Source organism: Lissotriton vulgaris, chromosome 2_1, assembly GCF_964263255.1.
Source record: "Lissotriton vulgaris chromosome 2_1, aLisVul1.2, whole genome shotgun sequence".
Lineage (NCBI taxonomy): Eukaryota > Metazoa > Chordata > Amphibia > Caudata > Salamandridae > Lissotriton > Lissotriton vulgaris.
In genome coordinates this window covers 417244971-417266477 of record NC_141687.1, presented here as the reverse complement: position 1 = coordinate 417266477, position 21507 = coordinate 417244971, and the positions used below count along the sequence as shown (strand labels likewise).

At 46.7% G+C, this 21507-nt stretch overlaps 1 protein-coding gene and 1 pseudogene across 1 annotated transcript in view; both read left to right on the top strand.

Annotated features, from left to right (window-relative positions):
• The window catches only part of LOC147730494 (zinc finger CCCH-type with G patch domain-containing protein-like), a 40899-nt pseudogene extending 38310 nt beyond the window's left edge, over nucleotides 1-2589 (top strand).
• PARD3B (par-3 family cell polarity regulator beta) overlaps nucleotides 1-21507 on the top strand; it is a 1965377-nt gene that overhangs the window by 473583 nt on the left and 1470287 nt on the right. The window lies entirely within an intron of this gene.

The window sequence follows — 21507 nt, the reverse complement described above, 5'->3', positions numbered from 1 at the left end:
AATGCCATTTCTCACCCTTTGAACTGGATTTACCACTGCCTATTTCTCCACGCTCACAGCGAAGAAATCTACAGTAGAAAAACATTTGCACCTACAAGGAATCCCTTTGTGAGTTCCTGGCAGGCATAAAATTATATTTTTGGTCATAAGCATACATTTATGACTGAATTTACCTTCGTCAATAGGTTAGAGTATCTACAGTTCAGGTTTCCCTAATGCGTCTTTAGATCTGTCATTGGTCAAGATAGCATCAAGCCTGTCCCTCTTTAGTTTCGATCATCCTCCTCCACCTCTCTCGTCTGGTAGTAATGTTCTTATTTGACCCCTTCTAATGACCACATTGTTTCCGTCCTACTCCCAAATTCTTTTGCCACTTGTTCCTCTTTGGGTATCGTCTTTTTTCGCTCTCTTACGTTACAGCCGTCTTCTGCATTTATTTGTATGTAAACAATTCTGTAAATAGAGATGTTTCATAGTGATTTTCTCTCTGTTTTTTATATAGTTTATTATGCATTAACCAGTGGATAAAGTGGTTCTGTAAAAATGAAAGAAGTAAATAGTGCATTTAAAGTAAGGAAATTGAGGGGCCGTTGGAAATACTTAATCGGTTTCAGTACTTTGTGTACAGATCTGCCTCCTTGAATGCTCCTAAATGACAGATGCCTCAATGTCGGGCCATGGGAGTGGGAGTCTGGAAACCATGTGTCAGCAGGCCCTCTCCTGTGAGTGGGAGGTCAGAGCTCAGTGCACGCGGGTCTGGTCGGCTGCCATTGGCTGCCCATAAGTCTGACCGTTGCTGTGTCAGGACACCTGTCTGCACCATGATGACCTGGTGCTAGTGGAGAGCGCGAGCACGGCAGCCCCCCCTCCCTGCCAAGCTCCTGCTTGGGGAGCAAGACTGATGCAAGAGGGTAATCAATATAGTGTTTATTAGTCAATTAAAACCATAAACACAGCACAATATACAGTACAAAGTAGTTTAAAAAAATATAAATAAAATGTCGAAAAAGTCGTCATATAGCTACTTAAGCCACAAAACATCGTATTAATGGACCTTTACATTTTCTTTCAACACTTCCAAATAAAATACAGATGATAAAAATCTCGAGATGACTCAACCAAAGACTGACAATATCCCTAGTTGGGGTAAGGTAAAAAATTGCGGAACTGCCAATTATCGTTGTCCTTAATACACCGCTGCAAGAAAAAAAAAATGGGGGGTGGGAGGATGGCCACTATGTGGGCAAGAACCCGCAACGATCCCCCCACTGTGTTGAATTACACCCACTCATGCTGGGCCTATTTTATTTTACTTGCTGAATGACATTTGAAACGTGGCTCTTGCATCACAGCTGAAAATTAAAAGACAGGAACACATCTCATTGTGTGCTGTCTTCTGTGCAAATTAAACGTTTCATTAACGCACAGTTCCGATTTCTGCAAATACGCAAACGTTTTAAAAAAGGCTAGAAATGAAACAAGAAAATGAATATTGAGCTTGACCAAATTCGCAAAAGTGGATTGTTGTCTTTCTTGTCCAAACCTCTGTTGGAAAAGATGTTTAGTAACAGGATTTACACCGAGATGAACTAAAAGTGATATTACGGGTTTGTTTTGTCGACCTCTGAAGTATAACGCACTAAGTCGGCCCTTTGTGACATAAAGCAGTGACCTGCATGTCTACTGCTTGATTTGTAAAGCTATTGCTCTCCCCTCTGTGCTAACTTTCTTGCTCACCCGGTGTGTGTAGCACGAAAAACATGGGAAACCGCTTTGCTTCCTTAATGATCAGAAGAGCATACGGTTTCGTTTGAAATATGCAGTGTTGAGACCACACGCATCAAATGTGAACAACATGCATATTGTAATTAATTCGCATTTCCAACATGATTTCTATTAAGGTTTGTTGGTGTGAGCAGGGCTTGTGGGGCATTGAAAATGGAAACCATACAGCTCTCTCTCTTTGTCCCCAAGGCAAGTGTGTCCTCAGCCGTGCTGTAAATATCTTTGTCATGGCGTCTGCCGCACTCCCCTTCACACCATCAACCAACTAAGCACTGGCCAACACACAACACCAGCTAAGGAGACCAGACCATCTTGTGATCATTACCAATGCGCGAGGTGGACTGCCTCAAGTGCGCCACGCTGCAGAAAATAATGAGGCCCCAGACTGGTATTTATTGCGTCGGAAATGTATTTCTTGGATTCAACACTACTTTAGTTCACACGAGCCCCATCGTGATTTTGAAATTCTGCCCATTCATCCTTATTTAGAGAGCCCTTTCTTCAGCTGCGTTACCATGGGTGCATCTGTTTGCCACCCCCTTCTGAGTTCGCACATGTTTTATGCTGAACAAAAATTGGGATTACTTTTGTGCCAGGGCTGTTATGTCCAATTCATTCCTAGTTGGCTGAATGGATAGTGCAGCTGTCTTCTTCGCACTTTTGTCTGTTAAGTTCTGTGTCTCGTTTGTTGTGTTTCAGCATGAAAATGCAGCGCTGGGTTTATTTTATGTTGCCCTAGCGCTGTCTCTGGCAGTTAAGGGAAAAAGACGAGGGACCACAGTGAGTTCCAACATCTTTGTATAGAGATGAAAAGGTTCGAGGAAGAGGTTTAATGGCGGGAAATCCAGCTGGAGGGTCATCACAGATGAAGGTATCTTACAGCGAAACAGACTAGCAGATAGGATGTCTCTTTTGGGTTTCCACCCTTAGGAATCCGGTTGGCTAGTAGTGCAAGAACATTTTAGTAAGGCAAGAGGGCATCTGGCCTCACAATACTTTGTGTAACTAGCTCAGGGTATTGGGCGCGATCCTGGGTCCTTGGCTAACCAATACAACAAAAGGCTTACGATTGATGACTAAAGCACAAGACCACACAGCACATTACCACAGTCTCCTCTGAGTACAAAGTACTACGTCCCTTTGTTATACAATGGCTTGGATATGGCTATAAGAGGATTTTAAACCATTGATATGAAGAATAAAGAATGGATGATTTTTTTTTAAACTTGACTCTTCTTTTCCTTTTATTTAAAGGGTGTTATCCCTGTCTGATCATGGGTCTATACTGAATGGACCTACGTTGATATCAAAATGCAAACAATTTACAAGTGCTGGGTGGAAATTGTCCTAATCCTTTGTTGTAGGCTGTCAACGCAGGATTGTCATTACCAGGTAAATGTACTCTAAGCATTGTAAACCAAAGGTTAGGCGAGTTGTTTAATTTTGTGCAGGTTGACATTTAAGTGTTTTTGCAGAGGGCAGTGCAGACTTCAGGAATGCAGTATTCAAACAGATACATAAATACTACAAGGATCAGGGAAATCTTATGTTGAACATGAAGGTCAAGCAAAATCCTTCTCAGGAGCTTCATGGTAAGATTTTACCTTGGTGGCCATGTTTGTTTAAACTGGCCAGCGTCCAAAAGGACTTACAAGTTGCCAAGCAGACGTTTAGGCAGAGGTTGCAGAACCCGAGAGGGCAGAGTCTAGGCTTGTAGAGTTATTGGATTCACATGCTTTAAGAGCAGGATCTACATCTTGTCTACATTCAACCTTTCACTTTCAACCAGCTTTTGCCTGCTAAGCAGTCAGCTAGCCTCTACCTTGTCTGCAGTGACTCCTCCTAGGAGTGCACAAGAGAGATCCCAGATGTGTGTGAGATAGTCAGGACCCTTGTGTCTCGATTTGACTTTTTAAGTAGGGAGTGATGAAAGCTTCTCTGAGTGTGGGTACACGTTCCTGTGACTGACAGGTATATTGAAAAGTAGGGTCATAAGGGCAACCATGATGAACATGCACATGTTTGCAACACTTGAGTTACTAAAGTAGCTAAAAGTCAAAGACTTGAAGAACTTTAGACTCTTAATGATAACTGTTACCAAGGTCAAAAAACCTGGTGGTAGATGTCTGACCTCTTGAGTCATTCATTCGAGGTCGTCATTTATTTGGAATTGTTACATCAAATATTCCCAGTGTAGTTGTGTGGAACACTAAATGTGCACATGAGGAAGATGCTTCCATAGGTTGCAGTGTGCAGATCTTCATGTGCTCATGTTAGTATACACAAAAGCAGTTCTTCCCACATAACTTTGCGGCATTGTGTGCTTTCATGACATTAATCAGAAAGGTAGCTTTTCAGCTATTCTTATACCTAGAGTGTAGCCTGAGTCCAGCAGGCATCAGGCTTTGTGATCAGTGGAAAGTTCGGATTTCCTCCTCTGCTGTTCGAGTTTCTTCCGTGTCACTTTAAGGAGCTCTGGTCTCACACATTCAGAGTTGTACGAACAGTAAGTGAAGTTTTTCCCTTGCATGTACTTGTTAATTGACTATACATCAAGAAAACCAGACACTGTCCTCTATTAGAACTAACTCCTAAAACAGAGGACAGGATACAAAGTTCTTTGATGACCCTTGGTCTAGCTTCTCTTCACCTCTCTTTCCTCCACTCACAAACTCCCTCCTTGCTCACCCATTTAGGTACAAGCTGCCACAATGTTTTTGAGTACATGGCACTGTCTAGCGCTTGGTAGCCCAAGACCCAGTCCTTAGAAGCGGGGTAGAAAAGGAGGCTTGTATGGCCATGGAGTATCCAGCTGTTCCCACTATTAACTTAGATAAAGTCAACAATTTGGCCAATCATCTCAACCTAAATCTTAAAAGAGAAGAATATTAATTCCCAACACGTGAAAGATTTCAAACTTCCAGCCTGCTTAAATACAGCACACAGCAGTGTGAGCAATAGTATTTTCCAGGATTGACTCTTCCAAGGCTCTATGAACAGGCCAAGCCATTCAACATTAGCGAGCCCCAACTGTATCTTATACACTGCTCATATATTCTCTACCTTAGACGTCCACTGCTGTCTCTTCTTGATGCCAGGTTCTCTCGCCCTTTCTTCTGAACAGCGCACAAAGAGATCTAAGATATCTCCCAAAAGAGACAGACCAGGAACCAATACAAGACAGCCCTGGATCGCTTATTCCATGGAGAAAGAACCGATCGTGCTATAAGCGCTCTATGCAGTGAAATAAACAAGCTCACAATAGCCTATCGACTGCAACCACATCATTTCAATATCAGGAAACAGCCCAAAGCTCACAGAGCCCACTCGACCACAATGTAAATGTTGTAAATGTTGTATTACTTGTATAGCGCCCGAATCACCCCACATGGGGTCTCTCCGGCGGTTGTACGAATACCGCTGTGGAACCATTCCTGGCTTTTTCCCTGTGAGGCGCTCACTCCTGGGCACCCCCAAGGTGCAGCCAGGCATCCTAGCGCTGTTGGGGCCCATGATTGGAATAGGCACTGAGGCGAGAATTATCAGGTCCGAGGAAATTGAGCCCAAGACCCGCCGAGGCGGGTATTGAACCCTGGTCCCGCACCAGACCTCTGCATCCGGGTCTGCTGCTCTAACCATTGAGCCACACTTCTCCACTGACAATGACAAACTTAAGAGTCTCTTTACAATTCATTACCATCACTTTCCTTACAGCTCACTTGTATATGGCATATCCTGGCTAAAGAACTCTGATCTCCCCTCACCAACTTCCTTTGGCACAAGCCTGATAAAATCAGTGTCTGTATTTTGATTTACATATGAGTATGCAATCATTTCATACCAAACACCAATGCATCTAATTGTAATAAAAGTACATCATTTACAGGAAGGGGTTGGATTTTCACTTCATTTCATGTAGGTTTTTTGTAATGTATAACATGCGTTTTCAATGTACTTTCTTTGTTATGGATCCTTTTTTGTTTTAAATATGATTACATTGTTGCGGATATTCTATTAGATGGTATCATTAGAGCAATCACGCATTTGTTTATCATTTTACATTCTGTGGCGTAACTGTCCTAAATGAGTAAAGTTAAATTTAGTAAGGCTAATTAACGTTGTTAAAAATATAAATGAATCTGCAATTTATATGTATATTTTGCTATTAATCAAGGAACAGCAGAGGCCTCTTACTAAATTATGATTACAGATAATGAGAGCTGCTGCATTACTTGGCAGATGTGCCAGTAAACATGAGATGCTGTCCATGTGACCGCATTCAGTGTGATTTGGGGATTGCTGACTCCTTCTGATGGCTGCAAAATAGGTCGGAACATAAAATGTGTATTATTTCTTTCACCAACAACACTACAGTAGATAAAGCGAATAGAAATTGAGGTTTTGCTCCTTATTCTGTCTGAAAGTATATCATCCATGAACACGTGTCACAGCAGATTGAAAATCTTAACATGTAGAACAGGGTTCCATGTCAGATTTTTAAGATAACTACATGTATCTAAATGTGGACATGCTAAAAATCTGGCATGGATCTGGCCCTCCAGGACCGACTTTGAAGAACTCTGATGTAGACGTTTGGATGTGTGATAACTTAACACATGAGGTCCGAGCTGGATTGTGTTCAAGGGTGACCAATGGAAGGTCTGCTAGTCCCTACCGGTGAATTGCTCCGATCATTGGGAAAACGATTGGTTTTCAGTTAAAGGAACAGAAAATTGGTGCACTAGTAGCAGTAATAGGCTGAAGAGTGTTGTGGAGTACCCAGATTAGCAACACACTGAAAAAGTGTGGTGACGAGTTAAAATGTTAAGAAATGGGTTGCCTTTTCTACCAAATAAGGATAGAAGAAAAGCTGAGATGGTGCCTCCTGGCTAAGAAGTCCTGCTGAGGAATGAACACTGCAGGTCCATATGCACCCTGTCGCATACTGGCCGACTACCGGGGAAAGGCGGAACACCATTGTACCAATCACAGGCTCTGTAACGCCCAGCCAGTGGGCAGAGCTTACCCTGGGTGGGCAGGGTAGTTCCTGCCCACAGCTGCAGCAAACTGTCTGTATAGCAGGCGCTCGCCAAGGTACTCGGCCCCCCTAGCCCTGGGCATGCCATGTGGGACAATGGTCCGAACCCTCGTGGTTTTTTGCTCCTCCCCACCGTGCCACTGTGGCCTGGGAGAGCTGGAGTGTTTTGATGAGATGCCGTACATTGGGTAAGAGCCTACACAATAGTACAAACATTGCTCCCAAGCCAGCAGACTGACTAAACTCTCAACATCGGCATACTAATGCAATGGTTTTAAAATACATATTCAAATATTGGCGGTGAGGGTTCAGAAATTGTTGCGCTGTTCTACTCAATAATATGTGTATTTCAGAAATCATTAGCAGGCAGACTAATTAAGGGTTATATGTTAAACTAGCACTTAACATGAATTTCAACTGATTTCTGTGGTTTGAACTGTGCTCCAGAGAAAAACACTACAAGTCAACAGTGGAATGTAGAGCACAGAGTGTGTTTGTTAAATTTTTAGTGGATGCTCCGACTAAAACTTTACATTTTGTAGGATTTTTAGTGTCAGATTAAAGGTAAAGTTGTTCACCCCTATCTGCCGTGTTTCAAGTTGTGGGTCTGCTGCAGAGGAGTTTGAAGATCTGAATTCTCCCAGTGAGGTTTTGCATGTGATTGAAAACCTGCCCTGGTGTTTTCGGTCTGCCAGCTCTCCCTATACAACTCAATACAGTGATTGATTGGGGCGCTGTCAGGCAGCATGAAACTCTGGGCTAATCAGAGAAGGGCTTTCGGTGGGCCGGGTCCTGCAGGTGCTCAGCACTTGCAGTTCTACAAAGCAGGTGCTGAGACAGTCCCTATCGGGCTCTCCGTGTTTGCCCTCAGGGTGGAAAACAAATCTTAACTCTGCAGCAGTGCCACCCTTCAGTGCCTTTGAGGTAACTGCAAAGAGACTCGTTATAATTCTTTCACAGTCTCATCATTTCAGAATGTAATCATTTTCAATATTTCATCCAGCAAAGCCATAGTTGTTGCATATGTATCTTATACCACTAACAACCATTGGCAAAGCCAATCACCCTGATTTACTGTAGTTGTAATATTGCTTGTTGAATTATATATCTGCATGCAATGACAGAAGCAGCAAAATACCAATTGGCGGCACACTATGCAAGGCACAGGTTTTTAGCTTGCATATTTTTAAGCCATGCCTTTAATTACATCAGCCACACTCCTTTCAGAGACCCTCTAGCTTTTTAATTACACTTAAAGCTCCGAAAGGACTACATCAGTACAGACTGTTGGAAAGGTACTTCATTGCCACTCCAATCACATGCACAGGAGTTCATAAAGTGAGCATGTAAATTTACCCTGATTAAAAGTGAATCTCTGGGGTGGTTTGTAGGTCCCATGGGAGAGTCTCAACGGTGGGGTAGCATTGAGGGTCTGTGGCTTTCACCACAAACTCCAGGCTGGACGCGTGATTGAGTTCATATTAATGCATTCCGTTGAGTTATCCTAGACCACCCCACGGAGACTGGGAGGAGAAGCGGTAGGAGACGCATTGGTTGCCTAAGGCCCCATGCTGAGCATCAGAAAGAGCTGTTTCTGTGGAGCACTTCTTCCGATTGTGTGCCTCTGTAATGACAGACATGGGGGAATTGTTGCATGAATACATGTCCAGCATAACCAAGAGTAAATGGATATTGATGGCTTATATCCGAAAATTAGATTAGAATCTTGATAACACAAAGCATTGATTAATATCTTATCCTTCCCTGCCTTAGATGACCCCCTTAGAGGGTAGGGAAGACGGTGAAAATACATACTAGAAACTCTGTGCTTAATACCATAGAGGGGGTGGTATGAGAGACTGGGTTCTGTGGGCGGTTGTAATCAAATAGGAGCTGTATCACAAGGGCATCAAATCCCGCTCTTCCCTAATTTAAATGCAGTGAAGATCATCATAAGGCAAGAAAGGAAAGGAACGAATTATGAAAGGAAACCTTGACATATGAAGCCTTTGTATCGGTCTTCTTTCCAGCCCTCTTCAAATTGATTATGACTGATAAGGTGCTCAGTTTTGCCCAGATTGAGGCAATGAGGAAAAGTGTCCTTCTTGTCTGCATTTATTATGTGTCAGGACTCCATTATTTTTGCATTGCCATTTCGTGTCAAACACCTTTGCATGACCCTCCTGGTCGTTTCTGCTGATGTCTGATGAAATGCTAACTGTCACGACCACCTTGCCCTTCCTGCTCCTTGTGGTTTAGCCAATTTCGAAAAAGGGAAGAAAGAATTGGCCTCACCACCCTCGGACTGAACTCCTGCAGACATCCATCCTGTTTCGCAAGACTTGTTCACGCCACCGTCCCAGAACTTGTTTATTTCACATATCCTGTTGTTCAAGATCTGTCTGTTCTCTCACGTACATATCCTGTTTTGCAAGACCTGTTCGTAATCTTTTGTACCATCTGTTGCAGCCCCCGTCCTGCCTGAACAAAGAATGGTGTAACTGCATTTTGACTCAGGGGCGCCAGGCCCCCACCCAAACTGGTTTCTTAAGGTGGGAAATGTATATATAAGGCCTGTAAGCTGCAGAGTGAAGAAGCAGCCTCCTCTATCTTGTCTCCGATGAGCTTGGGACTCTGTTCCATAGCCCGGGCTATTCAAATAAAACTTGGTTCCTCCTGCAGACGAAGGCTCCTGTGTCTCCTTTTTCTATATAAGGAGGGTATGGAAGACTTGGGCGGTTTACCCACCGCCGAGACCCAGTGAGTGGGTATAAACGGTTCTTCAAATGGCGCCCGAATAAGGACTCCACGAGCACGAAGGTCAGGCCCGGTGGAAGTGAGAAGGTGCACGGAGAGACTCCGACGGAGGTACCCTACCCGAGGGATTCTTGCAGTCCGGTAGTCGAACGACTCGCCCGCTGTGCCTCCCCACCCGGTTTGGGCCATGTGACCCCGTCCTCGCTGGAGTCCCCTAACAAAGTGATTTCTGGAACAGGACACAGCCCTACGTCTGCAGAAGAGAACGACCCCTGTCAGGTAAGGGTGAACTGATCACCCACGGAGTCTGTATGATTCTGCTGTTATTGACTTTTGCAAAAGCCAAGCCAGCGAGATGAGTTTTTTAAAACCCGCTGTTGTCTGTTTTCTGTTTACAAGCATGCCGGACAGTAGTAAGTTTAAGAAATTATGTTGTTGTATGTGTGCGCAGGACTCCCAGCTGGAGGTGGCCTGTACGCTTCCTCCAGAGGGGACCCCTGGTCACACCATGTATAATATTTTCCCCTTTTTGGACCAAATACACTAAATGAAGTAACTCAGAATTACAATGGCCGCCTTATGGGTCTTTTGACTCGCAAGTACTGGCAAATCTAGAGGAACAGCTATTAAAACGGAAGATTTCTCCCTCGATGTTTGAGCCTGTCAGGTTGTGGAGGAAGGAAATTGAGCAGAGAGCAAAGAGGGAAAAGGCACTAGAAAGGAAGCAGGAGTGGATGTCAATGGCTGACCATGACCATGCTAGGGAGCACTTACAGGATTAAATGGAAAAATCTGTAGAGATACCTGATAGGGAACATAGGGCGCGGGTGCAGAAGTGCTACCCGGCCTGTGAAGAGAAAGGAAAAGGCTTTATGGAAGGCGGAGAGGAGGGCGATTCCCTGCTCGATACCATGTTGGAAAGTCCTCCTGCTTATGCCCCATGTACCCTGCGCTGACACATCCTGCCCCTCATACAGCTTCCCCAGCCATGCTGCACACTCCTGCCCCCACTACCCCTCCTACTGTTCCCCCGTCACACCGACCCCCCCCTATTATGATGCCCATGACACTGACTGCACACACTACCCCTGTCCTAGCCATGGGAATGACAACGAGTCCCCATCCGCCCAATCACTGCAGCTTTACCCCTGCCCGCCCCTTCCCTTCTTCCCCGTGGTCTACTGTGAAACAAGATTTTTATAGATTATTGAATTCCTCCCGACTGGCTTACTTGCACTCTGCAGTCAGCTTTTCGTCCCTTCGAGAGGATGACCTGCAAAAGCAACAGTGTGAATGTTGGATGAATAGCGGGAATATTTATCCATTTAAAGAAACATGGTCCACCTTTTCCCAGTGGACGATTATGGAACAGACCACCTGGGCTGAATACATGTGTACCTTTGGTTATGCAGAGATTCGAGAATTCATTTATGCAGATACCCGCCGGATTAGTGGACCTCAGGTCACAAATAAAAAGAGGCGATGTGCAGGGAGAGGGGATGTTTGGCGCTGTGTCCGCTTTGATAGCTTACCGTGATATGACCGCCTTCCCCCAAACCCCCCTCTAGAGTCAGCTATACCAATGAGAGAGGCGGCCCCTGTCTTTGTTAACTCACTCACCGATGCCCAAAATAATGGCCGAGGGCCTGTTGAATCCCACTGGCGTTGGCTATGGGTTCATGTCCCTTGGGAAAGGTCAGAGGTAATGCAGTTGAAAGGGCAGTTACCAGATCCTCGAAAAAATCTGTCTGCCTTTTACAAAGAATTAGGCCAGATAATATCTGCTGGTACACTTATTCTTGAAGACATCAACTTGCTCTTTGGTATGGTTGTTCCTACTGAAATTTGGGATAAGATTCGACATACTGACCATGAAGTAGTGCTGGGAGGTAAATCGGCTAATCTAGAAGCTATGGAAGATGCAAGGGCAGGGGGGACTAAGCCAGAAGCTGCCATCCTGACTTTGCCCGGTAAAATAATAACACTTCTGAATTTTTTTTTGCCAGAAACAGTCATTAACTGGGATAAGATAAATGCCTGTAGGCAACGAAAAAATGAAAGTGTGGCTGACTTCTTTACCCGTTTTGAAACAGAATACAAGCGACATAGTGGCTTGGATCCCAGGCATGAGCCCAGTATTTGTCGATAAGTTTGTCAGCAACTTGCTTCCTGAGATTTCCGCCAGGCTCAAAAAGGTTGAGAGTACATGGTCTGCCCAGACTATGACTATGGCTATGGTACATTATCACGGGACTAGGGAGAATGAAGATAGAGAAAAGGAAAGTAAGAGGGCTAGGGATCTTAAGACTAAGGTACTTCTACAGCAGGCTTACCCTCCCCGGGGTCCCGATGCCAGCGGGAATTTCAGACCACAGCCCCAACCCCCTCTGAGGGCTCGCCAGTCTACCCCCTCAGGACCTCAATGCACAGGAGCTCTTCAAACAGATCAGTGTGCTTATTGTAAAGGGTACGGCCATTGGATAGATGAGTGTCCCGTATTAGCTGAAAACATAGCGCTTAACAGGCAGCATCATGCTCCTAGGGAGGGGAGGCCAACTAGGGACCATGGCCCGCCCCGTCCGCAGGACAAAGAGCATAGATCCAGGAATGGCGCCCTATCCGGCAAAGCCCGGCCAATAGGTTTGATGGATACGAAGCACCACGCACTTATTACAGTGATGATTATGATGAAGTTGCTGAGACCGGGTTCTATCAAGCATAGGACAGCCAGGAAAGGGGTATTACTAGAGTACAAATTCCAGTGGATCAAAGTGACCCATATGTTCAAATGTCAGTTGTGGGGAACAATCAGAATTTTCTTCTGGATACTGGGGCCACCAGGTCTTCCATTGCACGTCTGTCAGTCCCGAAGGCACCCCTTTCTGGCAACATGAATGTCTACGTGGGTTTTGCAGGATAACCCGTGACCGGCCCTGTCTCTGCACCCCTCCCTCTCGATATTGGGCCCGCACATGTTGACGCTCCCTTGGTCCTCACTACAGGTTGGAGTTCAAACTTATTGGGCCTGGATTTACTGAAAGCTCTGTATGCGACCATATCATGTAGTCCCCAAAGCGTATCCCTAACAATTCCCCCCCCACAGCCTCCTATATGTATCTGTCCTGTCCCCTCCCACCAGAGTTGCAGTCTTTACCTTCCTCCCTCTGGGCACCATCAGACACTGATGTCGGCTGTCTCAATATACCCCCTCATGTGGTACGTATTCAGCCCAGCGCCATCCTTCCCCGCCTTCGACAGTATCGACTGCCCGCGGAAGGAGAAGCAGGCCTTATAACAATAATATCTGAATTGATGCACAAGGGCGTAGTGGAGGAGACATGTGGTAATATCTGTAACAGTCCCATTGTTCCGGTTCTTTAACAGACCAATGGAGATGCACTCTCCCCTAAAATATACATTGTGATTGACCTGAGAGCCCTTAACAAAATAACTATCTCTCAATACCCTGTTGTTCCCGACATTACAGCCCTCTTGACGATGCTCCCTTCTGACGCCACACACTTTTCTGTCATAGACCAGAAGAATGCCTTTTTCATTATTCCTATACATCCTCACAGCAGACATTTTTTTGGTTTCTCCCTTGGTGGGCGGAGCTTTGGATTTTTGCCGCGCACCTCAAGGCTCCACCGAGAGCCCAAGTATCTAAAGTCAAGCTCTCAAAAGTCAACTAGATTCCTTGGAACTCCCTGATAATTCCACACTGCTGCAGTATGTTGATGACCTCCTCATTACTGCAAATTCCGCCCGACATGTAAAGAGGCTGCCTTCTGTTTGTTACGCCACCTTGCCCTCCATAACCACAAGGTCTCTTTACAAAAGCTTCAATTTTGTTAGTAGAAGGTGACCTACTTAGGTCATCTCCTCTCGAAGGAGGGAAGGCAGCTCACCACTGATCATGTATCCGTTATCAATGCTATGGCGGCCCCACGGAAACAAAAGCAGGTGCAAGCCTTCATAGGTCTAACCTCATACTGCGGACAGTGGATTTCCAATTTTTCGCCCATAGTCAAACCTCTTCTTGCCCTCACCACTAAAGACATATCAGACAGTTCCTTTCCATGGACTAGAGAGCATACGCAGGCTTTCCAGGATTTAAAAGGAGCTATATGTACTGCTCCATTCCTCGGTACTCCTGATTATAACAAAAAAAAATATTTTTGTACATGAGACAGACGGCTGTGCATGCGCTGTCTTGACCCAGATATTCGGATGTCACCATCGTCCATGTGGCTATTTTATAGCCCCCTTAGATCCTGTTGCGAGGGCTCTCCCAGGATGCCTACGGGCGACAGCTGCGGCCGCACACATGGTCCGTTAGAGTGCGGGGATCGTCATGAACTCCCCCTTGACTCTGATGGTTTCTTATTCAGTGGATACCCTCCTTAATAACACCAAGACACAGTACCTCACTAGTGCACGACTCACAGGATATGAATTGGCACTCTTTTCCAGCCACATTAACATCAAGAGATGCACTGTACTGAATCCCACGCCTTACTCCCACTGGATACTCAGGATGCCTCTTTAGATCCACATGACTGTATATTGAAGATAGAGGAGGAGAGGAAGGAGCGTGTTGACTCACAGGATACCCCGATAGAAGACCCAGAGGTACACTGTATGTGGACGGATCATGTCTCAGAGGGCCAGATGGTAACACATCAGCCGCCTACGCCCTCACGACTTTGGAGCAAGTAGTAGAAACAGCTCAGATTCCGCAGTGTTCTGCTCAGGCTGCCGAATTAGTGGCCCTCACTAGAGCCTGTGAGTTAAGCAAAGGCATAACGGTTAATATCTACACTGACAGTCAGTATGCCTTTGGGGTGGCTCACAACTTTGGGAGACTGTGGAAAGAAAGGAATTTCCTTACCTCACATGGGACGAAAATTCAACATGGCCCCCTAATTCACCGATTATTAGACTCCCTGACATTTCCCAGATAAGTAGCTATTATAAAATGTAAAGCGCATAATGAAGTGACGTATGATGTTGGAAAAGGCAATGCCCTGGCTGACCAGACAGACAGCTCTTAAGACAAAGGAAAGAATGTATGTGGGATGTCCTGCCAGGTGGGTGACAGAGGGGGGCATGGTTGAAGATACAGTACAGAGTGTGATCGATATTCAGTCCCATGCTACCTCTGAGGAGCTGAAGATGTGGACGGAGCATTTAGCGGTAAAGGGAATAGATGGTTGTTGGGCCCGTATCACTATGGAGAGACAATGGATGTTGCCCGAAAGGCATGTGCTACCGGTAGTAGCGATGGCCCATGGCCCTGCTCACATTAGTGGGAAAGGGATATGTAAGTTGCTGGAAGCCACCTGGTATAACTCAAAGATACCAGCACTGAAAGAAATGGGGTAGCCAATTCTATGGGGGGGTAGCATGGTGCGGAGCGGGCAGGCCAAACTCCTGAGGTCATGTGTGAAGCATCCACGCAGTACGCACGCACAGACGACACCCCAGGCACACCACAAAAAGAGACACAACACCAGTTCAGATGGAAAAGAATAACTTTTGTATTGTCCCAAATACGCAAAAGCAAACACAGTAATCACAATGCTGCGCCAACTGGCGCCAGGGCAGTATATGTATAACAACATGAAAGGGAAGTTCCCAATATTCTAAAGGACCAATAGGTTCCAGTATTAACAATTGCCCACAGAACATCTGGTTATATTTAAATCATTTTGTCATTTATATTTATAAAAATTCATTACTTCAGTAAATAGAACAGCATATATAATTCATGTAGCGTCAGCCCAGAACTACAAGTGACAGTAAAAACATTTTTCATACATTAATCACTCATACAATCAATCACAGACATACTCCTAGATCAAAACATCCATCAAGATACAACCAACTAAAAACACACTCTCAACAGCCAGACAGAAAGAAGCGCCAGGGCAGTATATAGACAGGGTTATTTACACGGGTAATGGGGAAAAAAAAGAACAAGAAGGTAAGTCCATTAGTTGAAATAAAAAAACAAAGCGTTATCAATTGACATGGAACATCAGGCACAAACATCTGCCATAAAACCTCTTAGCAGGACGTCCAGCATTAACATCAGGCATAGACCTAAATCCTGGGGCAGGAAACACAGTGCGCAGAAGAAAGAACGAATAGAACATCCGCAATATAAGCGTGAGGGGAAGAAACCCTAGGCATCAGCCTTAGGAAAAACACATTAGGTACATCAGTGTAGGGCCCCGTCCCCATAAGCATGAATCACATTAGGCATGACCTGTGGGCATATTCTGGTGCCATGGCATCATTAGGCACCACATTCCCCGGTATGGGCACCCCTGTCCTTGGGGGTGAGCCCCCACAACAAAACACTGGTCCCGGGGGTGGGCACCGATCCTGTGCCCAACACACCCCCCAACTCCACTGCAAGCAGCCCCACTCACCGGGTGCACTTGGCTCTTCTTCTGCCTCTGGGCGGCCAATTCGTGATTTTGGGCAGGCGGGGCTCTCTCCTCCAACACAGGAGCCACGCCAGTAGCACCTTCTGAGAGGCTCTTCTGCTGCAGGCAGCAACTCCTCTTTGCCCGGGTCTGCTCCGGGGGCCCGGGACCGCTCCTGGGGGCCTGGGACTTCTCAGGCAGCACACGGGGCTCTCACTACCACCTGGGAGCCCCGCGAATCACTGACGGTGTTTCTCCATGGGCGGAGGCGGGGTAGGCCCCCTCGTCATGCCTCCACTCATCCGGAAGTCCTGGCTTCACCCGGGTTCCCTCCGGGTACCCGGGGCTTCAGTCGGCCACTTCCCGTGTCCGCGGGGCGGGACTTCCGGGAGTGACTCCCACCTGGCGCCCAATCCCAGCACCGCTCCGGGAACCTCAGTTGTTGGGCAACGCAGGCCCCACACGGCTGCCTCCCTGACTCGCGCAGCGATCTTGGTACCTTAATGGGGGTAGGCTCCCTCCAACGTCACAGCGCCAGTGCAGTGCCTCTGTAGAACAGTTTTGTGGGACCCAAGGGCAGCCTCCTGCAGCTGCGATGATGGCAGTAGCGCTTTCAGCAGCCCAGCACTTCAGGCACAGCGCTTCCAGCACACAGCGCTTTGGGTTTGCACAGTTCTTTTAACACAGAGCTGTAGAACCCTGCAGCATAGCGCTTAACAGGCAGCAATTCTTCGCAGCCCTGACAGGCAGCGCTTCCAGTAGCACAGCGCATGTGGGGGCAGACAGTCCCCACAGCAAGCCTCAGGGGCCCCAAGGTACCGCTTCTCACCTCCTGGGGGGTCCAGTCCAAGGTGCTCCTTAACAGAAGGGCCAGCGCTCTTCCCTTCCAGGTGCTAGGGAGCAGTCAGGGACCTAGGGTGGTGCTCCTTACTCAGGGGCCAAGTGGCAGAGCAGCAGGCACTACTGGGCCAGGTCAGCAGTCAGTGGGTACTCATCAAGACAGGGCCGTAGGCTTCCACCATCCTCTACTGTAGCGTGGCACTCCTCCTGTACAGCAGCCTGTACTCCTGCAGTGGAGCTTCCACTAGCCCTGGGGGACAGCAGAGGGGGTCTAGTTAGGTGCAGGGTCCAGCACACAAGCCCAAGTGGCGGTATCCCCTGGCAGCAGGTCCCCTCACGTTCATGTCCCTGCTCTGTCTCAGCACATGGTGGCACGGCCCCCTTATTTATATGCCCCTCACCTCACCTACCAGTCAGTGCCAGAAGCTTCTAGAATCCTCTGGGGGACTGGTTCAAACTGGCTCAGGGGGAGGAGTAGAGCACGCTGGGTGCCAGGCGTTCCCTCCAAATGCTGGGATGGCTGGGTACCAAACAACTAGACCACTAACCGACAGCCATGGCATCCATTTTAAATACGTCACGTTACCAGGGTACATTTACACAATGGGGGTTAAAAGTGCACACACCATGGCATTACATTTTCACATTAAACAAGGCATCTCATACCACACATGGCCTATATATGTCTTTACCATGGAAGAGACATCCTAAACAGGGGGGTGAAAAGGGAAAATTTGGGTGGGAAATGGGCCAAGTCCAACTAGCATATGCTGAGAGGATGGTCAAAACAAGCATGATTTTCCTTATGTACAACCCGGGAAAAGGTACAGTGACCCCTGGAGGAGGATTCCCCCCCCCTACCTTTCCTTTCGAAGCCCTCCAGATGGATTATATCCAGATGGACAGATGTAACAATTTAAAATACGTCCTGGTGGTGGTCTGTACCTTCAGCCGATGGGTGGAGGCCTACCCTGTCAAAGACTGCACCTCTGTCACTACTGCCAAAATACTATTGAAAGAATACTTCCCACAATTTGGTTTGCCCCGTTTGGTCTGAAGTGACAACGGGACACACTTTACGGCTCAAATAATGGCGTATGTCTGTTCAGCACTGGGTGTGAAACAAAAATTTCATGCAGCTAAATTCCCCCAGTCAGCAGGTATAGAGGAGGTGTAAAATGGCATCCTAAAGACTAAAATGGCCAAGATTGTAGCCGAGACAGGTGTCACTTGGGTTGATGCTCTGCCCCTGGCTCTGCTGTCTGTCAGGACAACGGCCCATATCAGGATAGGACTATCTTCTCATGAAATTGTGTTCGGGAGGCCTGCCAATTATGGGGTGTTCCACGGCCCCAGAAACTGTCTGATGTTGAATACCCTGTGTTGACTGATTTGTGCAGTTTGACTAACACCTTTCGTACTCTTTACCACCAGGTGCATGAGGCCATACCTGATAAAAGCGAGGGCCCAGGTCACGTTATCCAACCTGGCGACTGGGTTTTGATTCGCAATTTTCAACGTACTAAGAGCCTTGAGCCCCGCTGGATACATCCCCGTCAGGTGTTACTGGCCACCCGCACTGCCGTGAAAGTTGAAGGTCGGAAGAACTGGATCCACGCGACACACTGCAGACGAGTGCCTCTGCCTCTCCCCTATGATCAGTGGGTGAGAGAAGGACGAGGAGACTCAGAGACAGAAATAGTCCCGATGTTTGTTCCATTCAGCGACGCAAGATTACATTTCACATCTACAGAAGCAAAGAGTGACAGTATACTAAAGGGAAAGGTGGAACACTCCCCTCACTCTGCTCAGCATCAGGAACAATTATTTCCTGACCATACTGATCCTACTTCTACCCGATATAACTTGCGTTCCAGAAGGTAGGCTTGCCCTTGACTTCGCTCACGTACCTATAGGCTGTAGGGCTGTGATCTCCCGGCTAAGACCGGTGCTGGTATGTCAGACTAAGGTACGTCCCTAGGGCTCTTGGCACTTGCATCCCGTGAAGCAACCACCAATCACAGACAGCCGCTACAGGTCCCTGGATTAGTACAATGGCAGTCGTCCAATACACCCAAGTCCAGAAACTATATGTCAGTCTCCTACATGGCAAGTGCTTCATGGCCCCCGTGGTGACGCTGTTTGTCTCAATCATTTTGTCTATCATCGGTTGGATGTTACTGATCTACTATCCTGTTACCCCACCAACTCCTACCCTGACTCCTGCAGAGCATCAGTATTTCACATTACCCGCCAAAGAATCACCCCGCCGTGTAGAATTTTTCAATAACACCTTTGTCCAGATGTTACATCATCATCAGCTGATCATAAATACTTCCAACTGTTTGGAATGTGGACTGATGCTGCATGCCATGACACAACCTGTCCCATTCTTTCCTTATCCTTTTCCCATTTCTTGGTCATGTCTTGCATGGTGGATGTTGATGCAGGAGGCCTATACTATCAATGGTGCTGCCAATTCTGTCCTTGGAACATTTCGAGATGACTTCTGGCGAAACAGGTCTGGCAATACCAACACCCCTTTTTGCCCGACCGGATCATCAACATTGCTGTTACCAACGGATGAACTCAGTGAGATGGTGGTATTTAACTCAACTCCTCGACAAACATTTACCAGATTTTGCGCCAGTAGGCTACTACCTGATGTACGAAACACTCTGAATGTTATAAATGTGCGGGCCGTGTCTGCATCCATTGCTTGGGAACTAATAAAGTTGATACTAGTGTCTGTGACATCATTAAAACTTTAAACTCCACGTCTCCTTCAAAGTTGGTGGCGTCCCCCAACACTTATTTTGTCTGTGGCACAGCAGCCTACACTTTGCTCCCCCGTAACTGGTCTGGTACCTGCTATCTGGCCTTCCTCCTTCCACCAACGTATTCTACCCATGGAGATTACCACCTGTTGATGAAGGGCACTTTGCGCCGCTCACGTAGGAGTGTCATGTCTGCTGAGGATACAGTAGGCCAGAAAGCCGGGGACTTCTTTAAGGGTTTCATCCCATTCTGAAATCCCATGGCAAACAGTTGCGCTATACGAGGACTGACCAGGGTCCTTGAGGCCACCATCACAGAAACAGCTGTTGCCCTCTCCAACATCACTGCAGAGCTGCAGGCAAACCACCTTGTAACACTTCAAAATCTTATGGTCCTTGACATCATCCTCGCTGATCGTGGTGGTGTGTGTAAATTGATTGGCTCCAGCTGCTGTGTGAATATTCCAGATCATGCAACCACAGTATATGATGCCATCCAACGTCTGCATCATCTTTCCTCTGAAATTCATCAGGATGAAGGCAACTGGTCCCTCACAGGCTGGATCTGGGGCCTCCTTTCCCAATGGGGATGGAGGGTCCTCATATTCCTTGCCTTGGGAGTGGCTGCCCTAGTCTCCTGCTATTTGTGCATTCGGTGCCTGCCAATGCTCTGTGCAACGTGTGTTCAGGCTCTCAAGCCTCAACCCTCTAACATTCACAACACCAATATGAAGATGATGCTCCAACAAGAAACAGATGATCTCATGAATATCGACATTTCCTAGAAGTATTTGCCACTCAATGGCAAAAGGAGGGTCTGAAGAAAAGTGTTCTTCTTATCGGCATTTATTTTATGTTAGGACTCCATTATTTTTGCATTGCCATTTCGTTTCAAACACCTCTGCACGACCCTCCTGGTCGTTTTTGCTGATGTCTAACTGTCACGACCACCCTGCCCTTCCTGCTCCTTGTGGATGAGCCCATTTCGAAAAAGGGAACAAAGAATTGGCCTCACCACCCTCGGACTGAACTCCTACACACATCCATCCTGTTTCGCAAGACTTGGTCATGCCACTGTCCCAGAACTTGTTTCTTTCACATATCCTGTTGTTCAAGATCTGTCTGTTCTCTCACGTACATATCCAGTTTTGCAAGACCTGTTCGTAATCTTTTGTACCATCTGTTGCAGCCCCCGTTCTGCCTGAACAAAGAATGGTGTAACTGTATTTTGACTCTGGGGCGCCAGGCCCCCACCCAAACTGGTTTCTTAAGGTGGGAATTGTGTATATAAGGCCTGTAAGTGGCAGAGTGAAGCAGCAGCCTCCTCTGTCTTGTCTCCGACGAGCTTGGGACTCTGTTGCTTAGCCCGGGCTATTCGAATAAAACTTGGTTCCTCCTGCAGATGAAGGCTCCTGTGTCTCCTTTTTCTATACAAGGAGGGTATGGAAGACTTGGGCGGTTCCCCCGCCGCCGAGACCCAGTAAGTGGGTATAAACGGTTCTTCAGCAACAAAGATATCTATGGAAAATTGTTATGGATTAACGTGGTGAAGGTGGTGAATTAATGAGCTATGTTAATGATGATACGTGGTGTTTCCCCTCTCCCCCCGCCCCCTGCATTGATGTCCATTTATTTAATACCTTTTGGAATAAATAGGCAGTCTATGATGTTTCGAATAGAACTGAAAAATTTTGAGGATTCAAAAAACTAGACTCCACAGACGGGTAAAGTGGAACTTCAGACACTCAAATCATGGGTGTCCTCGGGCACCTATCTTACAAATTAAGCAGGAAGTGTAGCATTCAGCTAGACCTATACCCCTCTGCTATGTCTAGATACATTGCCTAGTTATGTTCATAAAAATGTGGTACGATAC